The sequence below is a fragment of the Anopheles funestus genome, chromosome 3RL, assembly GCF_943734845.2.
Source record: "Anopheles funestus chromosome 3RL, idAnoFuneDA-416_04, whole genome shotgun sequence".
Classification (NCBI taxonomy): domain Eukaryota; kingdom Metazoa; phylum Arthropoda; class Insecta; order Diptera; family Culicidae; genus Anopheles; species Anopheles funestus.
In genome coordinates, this window is record NC_064599.1 from 2,980,159 (window position 1) to 2,986,286 (window position 6,128).

At 34.2% G+C, this 6,128-nt stretch overlaps 1 long non-coding RNA gene across 3 annotated transcripts; it reads right to left on the reverse strand.

Annotated features, from left to right (window-relative positions):
• Positions 1-899: 899 nt before the first annotated feature.
• Positions 900-6,077, reverse strand: LOC125771225 (uncharacterized). 3 transcript variants are annotated; one of them, XR_007419280.1, is made up of 5 exons: positions 5,825-6,077; positions 4,519-4,950; positions 3,453-3,641; positions 1,890-2,575; positions 900-1,022 (listed from the first exon to the last, which is right to left on the reverse strand). It is a non-coding gene; the product is annotated as an uncharacterized LOC125771225 (long non-coding RNA). The 3 variants fall into 3 exon arrangements; XR_007419279.1 differs by lacking the exon at positions 5,825-6,077 and having other exon boundaries at positions 4,519-5,177; XR_007419281.1 differs by lacking the exons at positions 3,453-3,641; positions 5,825-6,077 and having other exon boundaries at positions 4,519-5,177.
• Positions 6,078-6,128: the final 51 nt, after the last annotated feature.

Genomic DNA, 6,128 nt, shown 5'->3' on the forward strand with positions numbered 1-6,128 from the left:
TCGTAGTGTGTGTTTAATGGACATTGATTTGGGGACATTGATGACAGAGAAACATCCAACAGTAATAAACGATAGCCAGACGACTGTGAACAACCGTAAGTGATTCAAAGGACTTCCAAGACCATTAGGCGACTAAATTGCATGAGAAGTAAGTAAGTCTTTTTTGTATTTCTCTCGTTTGATAAAGACTTTCCCATGAATTTTACATCACATTCAGAACGTACCTTCAATTTATAATCTTTGAATGTACAACATTCGATCAATTAGTTTTAAAACAATTTGAGATTTCAATGAGAGTGTTGTCGGGAGCCAGTTTTGTTTTTTGGTGCCTTACCTTAACCCCGTCACTAAACGCTTAGCAATTGTCGCGTTTGCGAACGCGATTCAGATAAAAAATTCTGTAAATTTGAAAATCTCCTTTAAATATAGCCTTATCAATTTTTTGGAAAATTTAGCAAAATTTTCAAAATTGATTTAATTTCATGCGAATTTGTTGCAATAAGTTTCTTTTCACATAAATAATGGTTTAAGTTAAATAAAGAATAAAAAATCAGAAAAAAATTTACAAAACATTTTCAACTCGAAAATTTCATAAGGCTTACCCCTTACGTTTTTTTGAGAAATTTTGAAAAAAAAATTAAATTGATTTATTTTAATGCCAATTGGTTCAAATAAGTTTCTTTTCATTCAAATAATGCTTTAAATTAAAAAAAGCATAAAAAATCAGAAAAAAATAAAAAAATTATAAAAATTTAATAATTTCAAAAGGCTTATTTTTGCATCAAGTTTTGCCTATAACTCGGTCGGTATCCAACGGATCGCCAATCTTTAAACTGTGGTCGATAGATGGCATTAATGGCTACATTTTCTTCTTGGACGGCCATGCCCTCAGATGTCTGTGCCAGAAGTTATTCGAGGAACCAAGTTCCATACCCTGTTTGAGAAAATGTAAAATTTTCCTCATTTTTGCACCAAGTTTTGTCTATAACTCGGTCGGTATCCAACGGATCGCCAATCTTTGCCTGTGGTTGCTAGATGGCATCAATGGCTACATTTTCTCCTTGGACGGCCATGCCCTCAGCTGTCTCTGGCAGGAGTTATTCAAGGAACCAAATTCCATACCCTGTTTGTGAAAATGTAAAATTTTCCTCATTTTTGCACCAAGTTTTGTCTATAACTCGGTCGGTATCCAACGGATCGCCAATCTTTGCTTGTGGTTGATAGATGGCATCAATGGCTACATTTTCTTCTTGGACGGCCATGCCCTCAGATGTCTGTGCCAGAAGTTATTCGAGGAACCAAGTTCCATACCCTGTTTGAGATAATGTAAAATTTTCCTCATTTTTGCACCAATTTTTGCCTATAACTCGGTCGGTATCCAACGGATCGCCAATCTTTAAACTGTGGTCGATAGATGGCATCAATGGCTACATTTTCTTCTTGGACGGCCATGCCCTCAGATGTCTGTGCCAGAAGTTATTCGAGGAACCAAGTTCCATACCATTTTTTGAGTAATTTAGCAAAATGTAAAAAATTGATATATTTTAATGCGAATTAGTTGCAATAAGTTTCTTTTCACTCAAATAATGTTTTAAAAGAATAAAAGAATAGAAAATAACAAAAAAATAAAAAAAATATTTTCAACTCGAAATTTTCATAAGGGGTACCCCTTGCCATTTTTTTGAGCAAATTAGCAAAATTTAAAAAATTGTTTTATTTTCATGTGAAATTTTTACAATAAGTTTCTTTTCACTCAAATAATGCTTTAAATTAAAAAAATCGTAAAAAAAATCAAAAAAATCTATAAATTTACCAATCTCCAAGGCTCATTTTTGCACCAATTTTTGTCTATAACTCGGTCCCTATCCAACGGATCGCTAATCTTTAACTTGTGGTCGATAGATGGCATCAATGGCTACATTTTCTTCTTGGACGGCCATGCCCTCAGATGTCTGTGCCAGAAGTTATTCGAGGAACCAAGTTCCATACCATTTTTTGAGTAATTTAGCAAAATGTAAAAAATTGATATATTTTAATGCGAATTAGTTGCAATAAGTTTCTTTTCACTCAAATAATGTTTTAAAAGAAGAAAAGAATAAAAAATAACAAAAAAATAAAAAAAATATTTTCAACTCGAAAATTTCATAAGGGGTACCCCTTGCCATTTTTTTGAGCAAATTAGCAAAATTTAAAAAATTGTTTTATTTTCATGCGAAATTGTTACAATAAGTTTCTTTTCACTCAAATAATGCTGTAAATTAAAAAAATCGTAAAAAAAATTAAAAAAATCAAAAAAATCTATAAATTTACCAATCTCCAAGGCTCATTTTTGCACCAATTTTTTTCTATAACTCGGTCCCTATCCAACGGATCGCTAATCTTTAACTTGTGGTCGATAGATGGCATCAATGGCTACATTTTCTTCTTGGACGGCCATGCCCTCACATGTCTGTGCCAGAAGTTATTCGAGGAACCAAGTTCCATACCCTGTTTGAGAAAATGTAAAATTTTCCTCATTTTTGCACCAAGTTTTGTCTATAACTCGGTCGGTATCCAACGGATCGCCAATCTTTGCCTGTGGTTGCTAGATGGCATCAATGGCTACATTTTCTCCTTGGACGGCCATGCCCTCAGCTGTCTCTGGCAGGAGTTATTCGAGTAACCAAGTTCCATACCCTGTTTGAGAAAATGTAAAATTTTCCTCATTTTTGCACCAAGTTTTGTCTATAACTCGGTCGGTATCCAACGGATCGCCAATCTTTGCTTGTGGTTGATAGATGGCATCAATGGCTACATTTTCTTCTTGGACGGCCATGCCCTCAGATGTCTGTGCCAGAAGTTATTCGAGGAACCAAGTTCCATACCCTGTTTGAGATAATGTAAAATTTTCCTCATTTTTGCACCAATTTTTGTCTATAACTCGGTCGGTATCCAACGGATCGGCAATCTTTAAACTGTGGTCGATAGATGGCATCAATGGCTACATTTTCTTCTTGGACGGCCATCCCCTCAGATGTCTGTGCCAGAAGTTATTCGAAGAACCAAGTTCCATACCATTTTTTGAGTAATTTAGCAAAATGTAAAAAATTGATATATTTTAATGCGAATTAGTTGCAATAAGTTTCTTTTCACTCAAATAATGTTTTAAAAGAAGAAAAGAATAAAAAATAACAAAAAAATAAAAAAAATATTTTCAACTCGAAAATTTCATAAGGGGTACCCCTTGCCATTTTTTTGAGCAAATTAGCAAAATTTAAAAAATTGTTTTATTTTCATGCGAAATTGTTACAATAAGTTTCTTTTCACTCAAATAATGCTTTAAATTAAAAAAATCGTAAAAAAAAATTAAAAAAATCAAAAAAATCTATAAATTTACCAATCTCCAAGGCTCATTTTTGCACCAAGTTTTGTCTATAACTCGGTCCCTATCCAACGGATCGCTAATCTTTAACTTGTGGTCGATAGATGGCATCAATGGCTACATTTTCTTCTTGGACGGCCATGCCCTCACATGTCTGTGCCAGAAGTTATTCGAGGAACCAAGTTCCATACCCTGTTTGAGAAAATGTAAAATTTTCCTCATTTTTGCACCAAGTTTTGTCTATAACTCGGTCGGTATCCAACGGATCGCCAATCTTTGCCTGTGGTTGCTAGATGGCATCAATGGCTACATTTTCTCCTTGGACGGCCATGCCCTCAGCTGTCTCTGGCAGGAGTTATTCGAGTAACCAAGTTCCATACCCTGTTTGAGAAAATGTAAAATTTTCCTCATTTTTGCACCAAGTTTTGTCTATAACTCGGTCGGTATCCAACGGATCGCCAATCTTTGCTTGTGGTTGATAGATGGCATCAATGGCTACATTTTCTTCTTGGACGGCTATGCCCTCACATGTCTGTGCCAGAAGTTATTCGAGGAACCAAGTTCCATACCCTGTTTGAGATAATGTAAAATTTTCCTCATTTTTGCACCAATTTTTGTCTATAACTCGGTCGGTATCCAACGGATCGGCAATCTTTAAACTGTGGTCGATAGATGGCATCAATGGCTACATTTTCTTCTTGGACGGCCATCCCCTCAGATGTCTGTGCCAGAAGTTATTCGAAGAACCAAGTTCCATACCATTTTTTGAGTAATTTAGCAAAATGTAAAAAATTGATATATTTTAATGCGAATTAGTTGCAATAAGTTTCTTTTCACTCAAATAATGTTTTAAAAGAAGAAAAGAATAAAAAATAACAAAAAAATAAAAAAAATATTTTCAACTCGAAAATTTCATAAGGGGTACCCCTTGCCATTTTTTTGAGCAAATTAGCAAAATTTAAAAAATTGTTTTATTTTCATGCGAAATTGTTACAATAAGTTTCTTTTCACTCAAATAATGCTTTAAATTAAAAAAATCGTAAAAAAAAATTAAAAAAATCAAAAAAATCTATAAATTTACCAATCTCCAAGGCTCATTTTTGCACCAAGTTTTGTCTATAACTCGGTCCCTATCCAACGGATCGCTAATCTTTAACTTGTGGTCGATAGATGGCATCAATGGCTACATTTTCTTCTTGGACGGCCATGCCCTCACATGTCTGTGCCAGAAGTTATTCGAGGAACCAAGTTCCATACCCTGTTTGAGAAAATGTAAAATTTTCAGCATTTTTGCACCAAGTTTTGTCTATAACTCGGTCGGTATCCAACGGATCGCCAATCTTTGCCTGTGGTCGATAGATGGCATCAATGGCTACATTTTCTTCTTGGACGGCCATGCCCTCAGATGTCTGTGCCAGAAGTTATTCGAGGAACCAAGTTCCATACCATTTTTTGAGTAATTTAGCAAAATGTAAAAAATTGATATATTTTAATGCGAATTAGTTGCAATAAGTTTCTTTTCACTCAAATAATGTTTTAAAAGAAGAAAAGAATAAAAAATAACAAAAAAATAAAAAAAATATTTTCAACTCGAAAATTTCATAAGGGGTACCCCTTGCCATTTTTTTGAGCAAATTAGCAAAATTTAAAAAATTGTTTTATTTTCATGCGAAATTGTTACAATAAGTTTCTTTTCACTCAAATAATGCTGTAAATTAAAAAAATCGTAAAAAAATTAAAAAAATCAAAAAAATCTATAAATTTACCAATCTCCAAGGCTCATTTTTGCACCAATTTTTGTCTATAACTAGGTCCCTATCCAACGGATCGCTAATCTTTAACTTGTGGTCGATAGATGGCATCAATGGCTACATTTTCTTCTTGGACGGCCATGCCCTCACATGTCTGTGCCAGAAGTTATTCGAGGAACCAAGTTCCATACCCTGTTTGAGAAAATGTAAAATTTTCCTCATTTTTGCACCAAGTTTTGTCTATAACTTGGTCGCTATCCAACGGATCGCCAATCTTTGCCTGTGGTCGATAGATGGCATCAATGGCTACATTTTCTTCTTGGACGGCCATGCCCTCAGATGTCTGTGCCAGAAGTTATTCGAGGAACCAAGTTCCGTACCCTGTTTGAGAAAATGTAAAATTTTCCTCATTTTTGCACCAAGTTTTGTCTATAACTCGGTCGCTATCCAACGGATCGCCAATCTTTGCCTGTGGTCGATAGATGGCATCAATGGCTACATTTTCTTCTTGGACGGCCATGCCCTCAGATGTCTGTGCCAGAAGTTATTCGAGGAACCAAATTCCATACCATTTTTTGAGTAATTTAGCAAAATGTAAAAAATTGATATATTTTAATGCGAATTAGTTGCAATAAGTTTCTTTTCACTCAAATAATGTTTTAAAAGAAGAAAAGAATAAAAAATAACAAAAAAATAAAAAAAATATTTTCACCTCGAAAATTTCATAAGGGGTACCCCTTGCCATTTTTTTGAGCAAATTAGCAAAATTTCAAAAATTGTTTTATTTTCATGCGAAATTGTTACAATAAGTTTCTTTTCACTCAAATAATGCTTTAAATTAAAAAAATCGTAAAAAAAAATTAAAAAAATCAAAAAAATCTATAAATTTACCAATCTCCAAGGCTCATTTTTGCACCAATTTTTGTCTATAACTCGGTCCCTATCCAACGGATCGCTAATCTTTAACTTGTTTTAAACTACATTTTCTTCTTGGACGACCATGCTCTCAGTTGTCC